This window comes from Lissotriton vulgaris, chromosome 4_1 (genome assembly GCF_964263255.1).
Source record: "Lissotriton vulgaris chromosome 4_1, aLisVul1.2, whole genome shotgun sequence".
NCBI lineage: Eukaryota > Metazoa > Chordata > Amphibia > Caudata > Salamandridae > Lissotriton > Lissotriton vulgaris.
In genome coordinates, this window is record NC_141691.1 from 1,978,215,347 (window position 1) to 1,978,231,700 (window position 16,354).

The window sequence follows — 16,354 nt, forward strand, 5'->3', positions numbered from 1 at the left end:
AGGTTGTGGGCCTGGTCTGTCCGGGCAGGGACAGGGCCAAGTTCAGCAGGCCACCAAGCGTTTTTCCATGGTGAGGTTTTGTTCCCAACGATGAGGACAGCTGTCTTGCCCTTCTTGAGCTTGAGACAGTTGACTTATCTTCCAGTCTACGACATTCATCATACACCTGCAGAAGTTGGCTCTGGTGGGGGAGTGGTCTTCTGACAGTACAAGGATGATTTGAGTGTCCCAGTGTAGGAGATGATGCTGAGTCTGTCTGATCTGATGGTGTTGGCCAGGGGAGATACGTTAGTTTGTTGGGATAGATGCACAGCTAATTTTGTGGCATGTAAAACTTGTTTGGTTAATGATTTTTGTTTGATTTTTCTGGTGCTCCAAAAGGTGGCGCCGAGGGTCCAGCGGCGTCTAGAACATGATGCTAGTAGTGATGCTAGAGAGTCTCTAGATTCATCCCTTCAATGGGCACACATTTGATTATCTTTCCACAAAAGGAAGACTTCCACTCTGTTAATTTGGTTGTTCATCAGTAATTTATTTGCTTATAGTTCATCTTGAATTTTCAGCATCATTAATTGTCTTTTCGTGATTCTGAAACATTTTAATCACAGGCAATGTCATCGTCATTCATCCAATGCATTTCGGGCATTTTAAAGGGTCAACCCTTCACGTCTACACGCTACTCCACTCGAGACCCAAAAACACCCTGACTCCGTTTCAAGACTTCGGCGCTTGCGCCATGAATGTCAATTCCCTGATGAAGGGCATGCTTTAAAATGCCCGAAATGCATTGGATGAATGACGATGACATTGCTTGTGATTAAAATGTTTCAGAATCACGAAAAGACAATTAATGATGCTGAAAATTCAAGATGAACTATAAGCAAATAAATTACTGATGAACAACCAAATTAACAGAGTAGAAGTCTTCCTTTTGTGGAAAGATAATCAAATGTTGGCCAGGGGAGGTCATGTGCGTGTTGAAGATGGTGGGGCTCTGAGACAATCCTTGTGAGATGCTGCGGATCATCTTCTTGGGTTCTGAGGTGAACTGTGGGAGACGGATTGTCTGGGTTCTTTTGTGAGATATTAGGCGATCCAATTGAGAGCGACTCCCTGGATTCCAATTTGGTGAAATCTATTGATCAAGATGTGGTGGGAGATGGTGTTGAAGGCAGCTGAGAGGTCCAGAAGGATGAGGGCTGCTATTTCCCCACGGTCAAGGAGGACCCTGATGTCATCGGTGGCTATGATCAAAGCTGTCTCGATGCTGTGCTTGACTCGGAATCCAAATTGAGATGGACCCTGAAGGTTGTCGTATTTGGTGAGTTGCTGGCTGATTGCCTTTATGAGGATTTTTTCTGGAAAAGAAAACAGGGAGATGGGCTGGTAGTTCTTCGGTTCTGCTGCGTTAACAAATGGTTTCTTCAGGATGGGCCTCACTTCAGCATGTTTGCAGTACTCTGGGACGGAGGCCACAGTAACGGAGGTGTTCAGGACTTTCTTGAGCTCGTCACCAATTGTCTTGCTCCTGAGGTTGACGATGTGGTCAGGACATGGGTACGGGGGTGCTCCTGAGTGTATGGAGTTCATAATGGAGACTGTGGGTTACGTAGTGATAGGGTCCCAATGAGTGATGAGGTGTCCAGGGTTTCTGCTCGTGGATGTGAGTAGGCTGATGCAGTCGGCAGCGGGAGGTTGGGGATTGAAGTTCTCATAGATGGCTGAGATCTTCTTGTGGAAGATGTTCGCCAGGGTGTCACAAAGTTCTTGGGAGATGGTGATGTTGTTCCCTGTGGCTGCAGGTTGGAGAATTCCTTCATGATGGTGAAGAGCTCCTTGCTGTGGTTTGTGTGAGATTCTATGCGGTCTGCTAGAGCGTTCTTCTTTGTTTATTTCAGGAGGCGGTGGTATTGGTAGAATGCTGTCTTGAAGGTGGTGTGGTCTTCTGTCTTTTTCCTAGAATGCCACTACCTTTCGGGCCGTCTGCAAATGCGTTCAGTGGATTTTAGCTCTGGAGTGAACCAGTTGGCTCTTCTGGTAGGTACTTTGGGCTTGGCTGGCGTGGCGGGGTGATTGTGTTGGCGCATTCCATGATCTACTGGGAGGAATTATTTTCAGCCTGTTCTGGGTCGGATGTTTTGTCTGGGACCCTAGACAGTTTGGAGCCAGGATCGGGAACTAGAAAGAACAGACCAGAACCAGTTTTAAGGGTAGGTCAGGGACTTACCCCACACAAAGGTATAAACATTTTATCTTTAGAGACACTAATCAGAACACTCCTGGAACTGTAGAAGATTCAGAAGAAGGACTGCCCTGCTGCATAAGGACTGCACTGTTGCTTGAAGAATTGCTGGCCTGTCTGAAGAAGGAAGATTGAACCTGCTTGCCATGATCCCAGAATGCCTGAAGAACCTCTAGGGATCAGATGGTTGAACTCCAGTGCGAGATAATTTACAACACACTTCCAGAGGCTTTCCTGTGGCTGTCCAGCCAACCAACACCATATGGACCTGCCTATGCCTTGCTTCTGGCCTCTGCTGAAGTTAATCCTTATCCACAAGAGGTGTCCCTCAGGTCATGGATCCTTGCTTGGTATCATTGTGATCAGCTCCTCAAGAAAAGGTGAAAATCCAAATTTATTTTGCTCCTTTCAATGGTAAAGCGACCTCTTCCTTCAAAGAATCGACCTCCACTGAAGACAGCCAACGTGAAGCTCCATTGTGCTTGATTGAGACTGTGTGTAATGAGGGGCAATGTGAGACCAGCACTTCACGTCAACAGCGACTGTCCATGGCTACAGCAATGACCGTCAGCTACCCTCCAACTTCTCCTCTGGCCAAAAGCCTCCTCCAAGCTGCCCCTTGCAAAGCAAACAGAACTCTTTGCACTGGACTTGAGAAGGTCATTCTTCAGCTGAACTAACCTTGATCATCATGGTTGGCCTGAACTTGCGACTTTCCCCTGAACTAGCATGATCAGATAACCATGAGGGGCACTTTGACTTCTTGGCACTGGTTTTACTTAAAAAATGTTTCTAATTCATATCTCCGGTTGGATTTTAGTCACTCTAGTATCATTTTATTTATTTGAATTGCTCTATTTTTCTAAATTGGTTTGGGATTTTCTACCATTGTGTTTTCACTTTTTTACTGTCTGTGTGCTGTATAAATACTTTACATATTGCATCTAAGTTAAGCCTGACTACATTTGTGCTAGGCTACTAGAGGGATGAGCGAAGGTTAACCTCTTGAACGCGCGTGAAATTCCCCCGCGGTGTGGGCAAAATCCATGCGTGTGAGATTCGGACGACCCCTGGCCGTCCGACGCCCACACCCACCGTGACAGCCATCTGATGCATGGAAAGGGTTAATATAGTGACTTTTGTGGTGTAGCCTTAAACGAATTATGTTTATTATTTGAGTGCGGCCCCCATCAACTAATAACCCAGTTCTTACACACACTTTTTCTCACTGCTGTCTAAAGTGCTAATGTGACTGGAAAGAACTCATAAGATTATAGGTGGATATTTGAATCTGGCAAATTACCCTATTCTGGACAGATCAGGCCAAATAGAAAGGGTAAACAATAATGACCGGACCATGCTTGAGAATGTGAGGAAAACCTATGGTTTGATACTTGCCAGCTAGCACACCTAGAAGATAGGGAATACACATTCCCCTGATGTTCATAACACACAATATCAAGAATATTTTTTTCCTCACATCTCATTCCTTGATATCAGTTCTACTGAAATGAGAGATACAAGATGAATCACTTACAGACCACTCGCTGGGGACTGTAGGTATCAACGAGACAGCCATGGTGAATGAACATTGTCTGCTCAAAAATACCCCCTTTAAAAAAACATTTAAAGTTCCATGCCAAAACATACCTAGAGGAAAATAAGTGCCCAATGATGTCACCGTAGAATTTATGGAATGCCAGAAAGGCTACAATCAGAAGTAAAATAATGAGAGATGCAACACTGGAAATAAACAAAAGAACAAAATATCAGCCGAACTGAAAAATAAATAAAAGTGCTGAGCCAGCAACACATGTCGCCCCCAAAGCTGGTGAACAGCAGATTTAGGAAAAGGCTAAATGAACCCTTAGCACTTTATACACATCTAGAGCTGAATACACACTTTTCAGGCCACAGACATGCCTTTATGAACAAGGTGTTTTCCTATACCGGCCTCAAGGGATACACCTTCACGGACTATTACACAGATCTTTATACTTCAGAATCTGACCATGATCTCACTGCTACTTTCTTCTGCAAGCTGAATCAAATTATTGAAAATTAATAAAGGAAGGAAAATATTGGAAGGAGAATTATGAAAGATGAGATTGCTGAAGAAATGTTCAATCTACCATTTAACAAATTTCCCAGTGAGGATGTTTGCTAGGTGGATTTTATTAATGGTGTAAATAGCATATAATCTAGACAATCTAAAAAACTATACAAAAGTGGAGATGGGTGGAAACCTCATAATACAAAATTTGTGTTAACTCACATTGTCGATGATGCGCTCAGAATGTTGTATCAAAATGAATCTTGCCTACTGATCCTTATGAACCTGTCGTCAGCATTTGACATCAACAAACATGATAACCTAATTGTACTCCTGGAACACAGAATGGGGCTGTCAGGGCCTGTACTTAACTGGTTCTCCTCATTCCTTCATGACAGATCCCAGAGCTTCAAGGTGAACCAGTGCCTCTCTCATCATTCGCCGGTCACGCTTGGGGTCCCACAGGGTTCAGCTCTCTGACCCACGCTCTTCAACCTGTTCATGGAGCCCTTGACAGAAATTCGGAAATCATCCAGCATTCACTATCACATGTATGTGGATGACACCCAACTATACCTGAAGATTGCCTCCCTTGAGGACATCTGGTCCCTTAATTCAGTCCTACTGGAAACTTAAAGCTGGCAGACACGCAACTACTTGAAGTTAAACGCTCTCAAAAAAGAATTCCTACTTATCGCACCACATAAGCAATCTCCGGTCATCGAACAATGGTTGAATCATCTCACTGCTCTTAACTGTAGGTCCCACCTTGTTGATTCTGCAACCTCTCTGGGAGATTGCACTCAACCCAGCTGCTAAGCTCGTAACAGGCACCAAAAAATACAACCATGTCACCCCTGAGCTTTTGTCCCTGAACTGGCTGCCATATGAAGCTCGGATGCAATTAAAAATTGCTTGCATTTCACAAAAAGCCATTCACTTTAATACCCCTTTGTACATTGCTCAGGAACTGAAGAGATCATGTGGCTTTATAATTCTCACTCTATCTAGTGTCAAATAATGATGGATTAGTATGCAGCCTAGAGTAATTACTAGTGGCTGAGATTAATTGAAGAATTCCTTCCCTCACTTTTTTTTGCACTTCAGTATGTCACCCTAAGTGGGACGGGTATGCCAAGTTGTGGGTCTCGTGCACACCATGTCACTGGAATCAAGCTATACTCGGCTGATGAGCCTATGACAAAGTCAGTGGTTGCTCCTGGAGGGAGTGCTGCGAGGCGGTGCGGCGGGGAGGTGAAGGGCCAAGGTGCAGGGGTAGTAAACTCTGGCAAACGGCCGAACGGAGTTGAGTAAATAAATACATTTTAAAAAAGGAATTAAATTGCGGACACTGCATTGCCATTTGGCGTTGCAGCGCGCACAATTTAATTTGTTTTATTAATTTATAACTGGAGAGATCATGTGGCGAGAGAGCCTCCAGAAGCACCAGCACCCAATCGCTCAAACCACAAAAACTAAAGAAGAAAAAAACCTATATTCGAACCTTCTACTTTTACTTTCTTATAGCACAGAGAATCTGGAACTCCCGCCCCCCTGAAGTCAGCGTGAACCCTCCCATTGTACTCTTCAAAAAGGAAGTCAAAGTGCTCTTGATGAAGCCATTTCTGCATCTGACTGGCTATTCCAGTTGATCTTGAGGTCACAGTCGCAGTTCTGTGGCCCAGCTGCTATGGTCACGAGATTCCCTTTGCTCTGCATGACTTTGTATCTTTTGCTTTGCTGGTTCTGTCTTGACTGCATGTATCTGTAGCCCTCATGATGTATAAATTATAAAGCACTCTGATACCCTCGGTGGTCATGTTCGCGCTATAGAAAACATTCAAATGAATAAATACCCTGAAAGATATTTCCATCAGGCATTTGACTACAGTCTTACCCAAATCAGATAGGGAAACCTTATTTTGTGTAACTATTGCTAAGAAGCAATTTAATTCGTTTTATTTATTTATTTGTTTATTTACTCAACTCCGTTCGGTAGTATGCTGGAGTTTACTACCCCCAAAACCGGTCCTGCGTTGCATGTTTTTCTGTTCAGGGAAGACCGGGCTTGGCAGCTCGTGCTGGATTGTTCCCAGTAGAGCAGCATGAAGACTGATTGGCAAATAGCTGGGTCTAAACTGAGGTGGCATGATGTACAAATGAAAAATGGATTGGAATGCTGCCCGAGTAATTACCGGTGGCTGACAATAATTCCATCCACCACTTTTCGTATAATGGAATGTATTGGCAACAACAGTCATAAAAACTGGTGAACCTGAAATGAACAGTTGCAAAACAGGGGCACCCACCAAATCTGTCTTGATGTGTGCAAATTCACATTCTTGCTTAGTTCCCCACACAAAGCTAGATTTCTTCTTTATGGGTGCAGCAATGGAGGCAACATTGGGCAGGATTTTTGATTAATACACACACAGTCCAATGAATGACAAAACGAGTTCTCTCCCTTCTAGAGAGGTGACAGATTTAATATCTCACCAAATTGGGTCTCAGACTGATACCATCAGTACTAATGATGTGGCCAAGACACTGTCATTGCTTTTGACCGAAAGTACACTGGTTATTCCTCACAATTGTTCAGTGGCAATTATTAAGTTAAAATAAATTGAACATAACCTCAGCTCCCCCTTTGATGTATCCTCTTTTCTCATGATGTCGAAATTTGTCATACCCTACTCTCATCGCATTCATGCTGATACGGCATCTGCTTTACGAGAACTAGACAAACGACTCCAAGTACCCATTCATACCTCCAGATGGGCCTCCCTGTGGTTCAACCCTAAACTTAATACTAATATTGACCATAAGACTGCACATATGTGGACCTCCAAGGGAATCAGATTAATAAAAGACCTATATGATACCAACCATGACCCGCTTCCCTCTTCAACCCTAGCCACAAAACATAATCTCACAGGCCTTGATTTTTACTGTTTTCTTCGAATTAAGGTCAAATGATCTAATCTAGAGTTGTCCATTAAATCGGCCCTCGTTACGATACTTAACTTCTGGCAACGCTCGGGACATATTGCTTCTAAAGTTTACAAATTTCTCTCTGATCTCCTTTTACCCGAAGAGTCACTTATTTGCACAAAGTGGACCAACCATTTTGATAAAGGGTTTTTTGAGCATATTACAACTGACTCATGGCACACTATTGGTAAACTTTCCCTGCATAATAAAATTGCTCCATCTCTTATTCAGTCAACAATTTTCACAATTAATCTTTTACACTGGACTCCTGATTTGTTATACAAACTGAAACTTAGAGATAATGACAAGTGCTGGAACTGCAAACTTGAGGCTGGCACTCATCAACACATGCTTTTTGGATGCCACCTATTAAGCTCATACTGGACAGCAATACAAACGCAGGTATTAGCAATTCCCAACAGTTCAATTTCTCTGACCTTCCCCAACTGCTCTGGCCTTAGACTCTACAGACATGGCCTTGTTAGACTTGCTCTTAACCATTGCAGTTAAAGTCATACTTACAGAATGGAAGACCTTTCACAATCTATCGCACAACATCTGGTGGGCTTGAGCCTCCTATATCCATGGGGCTCATACGTCATGCTTAGGTGAGCATTCCATACCACTAATCTCTAGTAGGGTTTGGCGGTCCCTTGATAATTACATGAAACTAGGCTCGCTGGGTTCACTGGCCCTTTCCACTATTGATTCCTGGGGGTCATGCTGGAGTCATGTGACAGACATCCCAACCTATTCCTTGGCCTCCTTCCTTCCTCCCCCATTCCCCCCTTTTCCTTTATATGTATCAGAGGCGATACACACACTGTTAATTCTCGTGGTACTGCTTTACATTATACTTAGTTTTCACTGGTTGTACGGCTATTTACGTGCTGTTGATCACATTTGTGCTAACTGTTTACATTGCAAACGCATCTCTCTGTTGTGTCTTTGCTCATCTGTTCCACTTATTTAACTCTGCTGTACCAATTTGTTCTATGTAATCAACTGTATTATCATGCGCATTTTGTATTACATGGATTTTACCTGTGTCGCATGTATTTCTGAATGAATGTTTTTTTTTTTATTTCTAACTATTAAAAACTACTTGAACACAAAAAAAGAATAGTTTTTCAGCCAAATCCGACGGACAGTTCATTGTATTTGGAATTTGGCGAACGTATTGACCTCGTTATGATGGGGGAAAGGGGGAACATCCTTTACGACGCGGATTTTACTCCACAGTACACTTTCAACGCGTCTTTTACAATGCAAGTCATAACCACGACTTGCGCTGGAGGGCGCTACAGGATAAGGAATAATTTAATTTACTATCCAACACCTTCCCTACTGTACGTAGGCTGGTGTTGGAATAGTAAATTAAAAAATTCCTAAGTCCGCACCCCTACAACGCAAGTCGTGGGAACGACTTGCGTCGTAAAAAACGCGTTGTAACGGTACACGTGGTAAAACCATGCGTTGTAATGTCGTACATCCGAGGGAAAGATGACCTGTTTCATTCGTCATGCCCAAGCTTCGATTGATCATGGACACCAATATTCGCAAAAAGAGTTGGATAAAGCATTCGTAAAGTAACTCTACTCACAGCTTGCTAGACTGACAGAGCTGAAGGCATCAGTGCCACACAGTAGGGCATGAGCTTTGTAAGAAACCTCAAAACACATTTCATTCAATCTCAAAGGGGAAGGGACATTGGGCCTGATTCAGAGTGGGGTGGTATCACGAGTTCTTCTTATGTTTGGAGGGAGTGGCAAATCCACCTTCTTTAGGTAGATTCCATCTTAGATACTATTCCTGTGGTGCAGGAGCAAGTGCTTAATTTGTAAAAAAAAAACATAAGTGCCAGGGCCCTCATCAGGAGGCCACTTCTGCTTGCACTGCCAATTACAGTAACACCCAAACTATTAACCATTACACACATTCCAGGCCCCCAAACCTATAACGTTGGCTTTGGTGGCAGGTATCAGTCATTTTTAATGTATACTAAATTAATAAACAACTGTTGTTGTGCTGGTCTCGAAATTGGTCAAGCAGCGCCACCATGCGGCAGGCTGTCATAAGCGCCGGTGTCAGCAATTAAGTGCTGGTGCCGAGCTCCAGAAACCCAGCCTCAAATCATGCACTACCGGGGACCCCATTAGGAAATCCAGCGCTAACGTTGCGCCTGTCCTGGCTACCTCGTTAGAAACCCTAAACTAGGACAACGTGATATTACTTTTTAGTTTCGTTTATGCTTTAAAGTCCCACATACGTGTATACATAATTTGCGCAAATAGAATGCTAGAGGACCTTCAAACTTCAGATTTAGGGCTTACTGGACAGGGGCGGCTGGTGACATTTGAAAGTGGTGAGGCGTAAAAGTTTGAGTTCCTATGGCGAGCACGTGGAAAAGTTTTCCCATTACACTGTTCGGAGACTCGAAGTCACTGCATTGACATATAGGTGCTTATTAAAATAATGTGGAAGCAAAAATCGGGAGCAGAGTATGAGAATGAGATACATCGCTGTAGTAGCACCAGGCTACACCTCCGTGAGGTTACAGCTGGGTTTTACAAGTGACTTCATTCATTCATTAGCTCTTGTGCACCTTCTTGTTGGCGATGGAGAAGGGTGACGCTAGTCTTCCATTATCTAAGTTAGTTGCAATGTAGGCTCCAAATAAAGTAAGTAAATCCGAAAAAGAGAGGCTTGTTGAGGAGTTCAGTAACTAAAAGCCTACACTTGTAGCTAACCAGCTGGGCCTCATTTCTCCAGCTCTGCTCAGTAGAATCATGTCAAACTACGGAGGACCATTAAGTCCATGAGAACGTAAAAAACTAAAAATAGGCTTAATTAAAGACCCTCATTGGGTCTGCATGCCATGAATAGCCCCAAATAGCCCCATCTATGGTACTGCACTGAAAGCTGAAAACACTAACTTAAATTCGACATTACAGTGTTATTTCCAAATGGCGCCCTAAAGTAAAATCCCTCACTGAAAATTCACTAAACATCAACAGACTTTAGTACTTTTCATTAAAATGTAACAGAAGCAATTGAGTGACCGAATGAAAAGACTTAGGTGCCTAAACTACAAACACCTTTTGGAGCATCTAGGCTGAATTGGATGATAACTTTAGAAAAAAGAAATTGGGGGCAATAATGCTTGTTTTCCGTCTGCTCCGAAGCATTTCTATAAGCCAGTTAATGGCATTAAGTCAAACACAGATGTAGGGCCTCATAATGAGAGCCACTTTACTCTTGATGTGGTAAGACCACACACTGAAATTTCAATACTAGTCGTCGAATGCCACTGGCAGCCCCTTGCAGCCAATCGTGGCACTGCAGGGGCACAGGTTACACTGCGCACGCAGAACGCCCATTAGGAGACCGAAGGGCTCCTAATGGGCATGCGCAAAAAAGTGGAATCACAAGTGCGCATGCGTGGGCACGGGTAAAAAATTCACCCTCCGTCCCCACTCATGCGCACTTGTGCTGCTGTCTCCCTTTTGCCCTGGTGTCTGGTGATAATCATGTCAATCAACATGACGCCAGACCACCCACCCCCTTCAGTCTCTGAAGGGGGTGGGCGGTTCGACGCCATGCTGACTGGCATGTATTGCCAGTTCTCCCTCGGCGTCTCCTGCGGGCGGCTGTGGGAGGCTGCGGGCGGGGAGGCTACGCCCCCACGCCCCTATGGACGCACCGCGCCTGTTACTGGACTTCCTATTTCGTGGGGTTCCCCACAACCATCCACACTAAAGTTCAGTGACTCTTTCTTGAGATTTTTGTGCCCTAAGCCTGCAAGACAGGTTGACTATATTACTGCCCCTCTCATCCTTGAAAATCAAACTAAACTCACCTCCACCTAAGACTTTCAACTCGGCTGCCAAAATGATAAAGTTGAGAAGGGTCTCTAACACATTAATGCTGAAGGGAAATCCCAATCAGAAGAAATAAAATCTGTTTTTATTCATGTGCAGGAAATAATGCCCATCACTATTCCAGTGACATGCAACTTATCATCTAAATGTGCTTGCAAAAATAAAGTCTGAGTACAAATGATGCCATTGAATGTGCATTGTACTTCAGTGATATGCCATCACATGTTCAAAATGTATCCGATTGTTGCTCAGGTAGCACATGTTACACATGTAACAAAATGTTTTGTGGTACAACTAATAATATAATGCTCCATGTGCCAACCTGGCAGGAATTCTGATGAAATATGGCAGACGTTTACTCAATGTGCCAGCTTGTAATGACTGATCATTGTTGCTCAGCTGGGCCATGTCTGCACATTGAACCAGTGCTTGTTTAGGGTTCTGAGTGAGCAGGATGCCAGGACTCCTTTTCTTGTCAGTGTCTGATGCTCTAGTCTCACACACTACAAGTATAATTAGGAGGTGTCTGTACAATATTCTGGTGTATCATGCACTAAAAGAAAAACACAAAATAGATGTTTAAGAATGCTGAGCATACAATAAATTCCAAAATATAAATTGCAGCCCCTCAACTCTGTTAACCAAGCATCTAATTGCTTTGTCAGTTTCCATTCCCAATTTCCCAGGTTTGCAAGAAACACATTACAATGCCCACTTTTGCACAACACCACCACACCTAAATCAACATTGCCACCAGTTTTCACACACTACTAAAATGTGAAGCGTCATTGCACTGCCCTGACCCTAGCATATGTATCTTTACAATACCAGTAGACTTCCATACTGCTTGCTTATCCCTATACCAGTTTCCGAATTTGCCTTCCATGTAAATCTCAGTCATGGTGCGCAACAACATGTTTAGCACTGAAAGCGCTGTTGATGTATGTAGCACCTTAAACGTTTATTAGAGAATTGAATACCCACAAAGCATTTGCACATTAAAATAAAATTCCATCAAATAAAACAAATTGATGCAATTTGTATTCATATGTAAAACATTTGAGGGTATTAATTTACCTAATAAACTTATTTGTACTCCCTCACTCTGGGTGGACTATTAGAATATACTTGTATTGCGACATAATTGGGATGTGGTTTTGCTTTTGTTGTCTTTTGCTGTACGTTGCCGCTTTGTGGTAAATTGTTGTGCTATTGTAAAATTGTACAAGTGTGTTACTCTGATGTATGGTATTTGTGTATCGGTTGTGTCAGTGTGTTCTGTTTTGCTGCTATATTCGGTTCTATTGTGTGTGTCATTTTGAGTTGTGTTACCGTCTTGTTCTGTGCTGCATTGTTTTTTAGGCTTCTGTGCAGTGTCGTTAGGTTGTTTTGCTGTGCTGTAGTAATGAGATACATTTTTTTGTGGTGCTGATGTGATGTGTTGTTTCTGTGTACATTTGTGTTTTTGTGCTGCGTTATTGTGTTATGCTGCTGTGTTTTACTCTGGTTGTTGTGTCGTACTCTGGTTCTCTTGTTTTGCTGTGTTGAGTCCTGTATTTTTCGTGGTATTTTGCTTAAGTTTTATGTTATGTTTTGTATTGTAATGTTCTCTGTTGTTACTTTAGTGACATCAACAAATGCAATTTGGGACAACAACCATTTTATGCTTTGTAAGGTGGTAGCATACAGCTGTTTCAGTTGTTTAACAATTATGATACAAGACAGCCCAAAACTAGGCTATTTCATGTCCCTGGTTGTAAGTTAAGGAACTGCTTGCTGCAAACATCTTTTACTGTAATGTGTAACAAGAATGTATGTGCATATTTGTTATATGACATTGTGTTGTGGTGGTAATGTTTTCTGTTGTTTATGTGAGAGTATATCCTAGTGGACAAAGTAGTCCTACTATTATCTACCACTGCAAGAGCCCTTTCTAAATGTGCTCTGTCAATCTTGTGCAGTCTCTTAGCAGCCTCCTGCTGGGAAACTTCCACACTTTGTTGTATATAGCCTACCAATAGCACTTTTGTGGTTTTCGAGGACCTAGTAGTGAAGATCTGGCCACCAATAGTGTTACTGCAATAAAGAAATTGTAGCTGCCACCCCTGAATGTGCAGAAGCTAGGCCCTCATGTGCTGCTAGGATTAATCATAACCTGCAATCTGAGTCTGGTATAACTCCATCCCTATTATATATTTTGCTCACTTAACTGGCAGGAGTACTTTGCTAAAAAGCCTTTCGGCATCTGGGTGTCATCGCGTGCCACCATGATGTCCCTATCTACGCTTCTACTTGAACAAGCAGTTTGCACTGTTGCTTTTGCGGCTTTGTCACCCACTGAATTCCCCGTAATGTGTATTCCCACACGCTGATGACTCAAGGTGTGTATCACATGAGTCTGTGGCAAGCATTCTCTCAGCTTAGCCTCCTGTCCCCAAAGAGCTTTGTGCTTTATGGTGCAGCCCATGGAATCTCTGAATCCATTCAGACTCCAGCCGTGTCGGTACTCACTGTAAGACTGGACGCAATAATACAAATCACATAGCACACGTGTGGAGATCTGGGATTCATATTCTCCATTGCCAGAATTAGAGCCCTGAGTTCTGACAGCTGTGCTGTACAGTCACCAAGTGACTGTGTGTAGGTTTTTTCAGGGTGGATTTCTCCATCCTGCATGCGACCCTTTACGGCGGCGCAGGCTATCGAGAACTGGTGCTTTGTCCCTACTGCATGCTGGGCGGAACCATCAGTATAGATGATGTAATCATACTGATTAAGAGGCATGACTTCATTATATAGAAAAGGTACCTCAACTACCATGAGGCCTTGTCACTCCAAACAGGATGCTAGACTGCTTGTGTCTCCACTCACTTGTCAGCCATCTTACTCCTGATCTACACCAGTCATGCTGGTTACCATTTCTCAAGTGTTGCTAAGTAGAGATAGAATCGGACCACAACTACCATGAGGCCTTGTCACTCCAACTGCAAACAAGATGCTAGACTGATTCTGTCCCCACTGACTTGTCAGCCATCTTACTCCTGATCTACACTAATCATGCAGCTTACATTTTCTCAACTGATGCTAAAGTGAGATTTAATAGCTCCTACAGCTACCACGAGGCCGTGTCACTAAAACCAAGGAGGCAACATTCATTGCACCCCTTCTCATCTGTCGGTCATCTCATTACAGAGTTATACTACTTATGCAGCTTAGCAAATCTCAAGTCTGGATAAAGTCACATTGAACTGACTGGAGATGCCATGAGGCCTTGTCACTACAACTAAGAGACAACACTCTTTACCCACATTCTCACCTGTCCACAATCTTACTACTTCTCTACACTAGTCATGAAATGTGTAAAGTACAGACAATGTTCACCACAAATACACATCTGAAAACTTTGCTTGATGGTGTCCTGGACATATCAACTCAAACTATTGTTGGCCTGAGTTACGCCATAACTACGAAGTACCCCTAATATATGTCAGCCATAAAATACATACTGTTAATTTCCAGCGCAAGGTTACTATAGATATCTAACAAGATGAACAACGTCACTTATACAACCAACCTGCCTGGTTGTCTGAATTTGACCTAAAGATGCATTAGAATCAACAAATACACACAATATATCTACATTTTGTGTGTTGCTGGGTGTTGAAGATGTTATGCCTATCCGGAAACCCCAAAGAACATATAGCGTCACAACCAATAAACTGATGAATTCAGATATATAGATTGAATGACAACTAATGTCTAGTAACCAAATAGAACTCCATACAAATTGCTGACTGAAGTAATAACTAATTACTCTTTAGTCCTTCTATTTCCTAATTGACCAGACAGAAACAACTTAAATCAATTTGACCATTGGTCATGTATTTTTTTTTTCTCAACAGGTAAATCTTCCACTGCATCTGAGCAAAGGCAGGTAAGCCACCAGAGTCCCTCTCCACCCCAGGAACAAGATGAAGTCTTCTGTGATGCAAATGCTCCTGAAGTGGTGGACGTCCATGACCATCCTGGCTCATCCTATCAGCCTGGGTAGACACCTACAGTTGGGCTCACTGTGCTCACACCTCTTACCACAGCAACAACAACACAGCTAACCGCTGGCCTCATAACAAGTGCACCAAGTACTGCCTGTACTATCCACTGCCCACCAGCCCTGGCCTCTCAAAAGACCGCCACCACCATCTAGTCAGTGAGGAGACAGGACCCAGTGGGAGGGTGCAGTCTGTGCCTAGGGCACAGGGCAGTGGGGCTAGGCATTATGGGAGGGTAAATGTGGGCCCCCAGAGGAAGTCAGCTGAGAGTATGGACACTCAGGCTGCCATCCTACAAGTCCTGGGACTATACCAGGATTCTGACAGGGTATTGGGCCAGGTCATAACTGAGATGGGAGAAATGAATGAGCTTCATAAAGGCATATACCAGGAGGTTGCCGGGATACAGGTGGAGGTTGGCGGCATCTACACCGAGGTTGCGGGCCTACTCACTGAGGTTGCTGGGGTCCACACCGAGATGGCCAGCCTCCGTTCCGCGGTGGCCTCTCTGGTAGGGGTGTTGCAGGACATTAACGCCACCCTCTGCAGGGCTTTTCCTCTGTCATCAACCCCTGCATGTGTGCCTAGTACAACATCTTCTGCAGCCGCAAGAAGGGAGGCCCTGGCAGAGGAGGATACTCCTTCAAGCACCCTTGGCCAAGCAGCTCAAGATCGCCTCACTGTCAGAAGGAGGGGACGCCCATGTAAGGAATCAGGAGCGAAGGATGGCAAGAAAAACACCACCGGCAGCAAGAAAGGTCAGTCCAAATGTTCCTCTGTGTGTGTGCAACACTTTCACCGTGTTTTCTCTCTGACCTACATTTCCCTTTCTGTTGGGAGGAGTATGTTGGAATTTGGAGTCCAGGACTAATGGTCTCTACTCCAATGTTTTCAGCCACCATGACTGAATCTCTTGCTTTGTTTTAAATTTTTTACACTGATTATGTTTCAGTTGAATAATTTGGTCTGTTCACTCAATAAAAAACTCACGTCTTCTAAGCATTGTATCCTGTTGTCATTCTCAAATATGATAATGTGAAAGTACAACCATGTGAACTTTGCTATGGCAAAAGTAAAGACTCATGGAAGCATGGATATATTGTATGGTAAATAGGAACTCATCTGGAACACTACCATG

General features: G+C 43.5%; 1 pseudogene; it reads left to right on the top strand.

The window, feature by feature from the left end:
* Positions 1-16,087, top strand: part of LOC147724766 (uncharacterized) — a 90,216-nt pseudogene extending 74,129 nt beyond the window's left edge.
* The last annotated feature ends 267 nt before the right edge of the window (positions 16,088-16,354 follow it).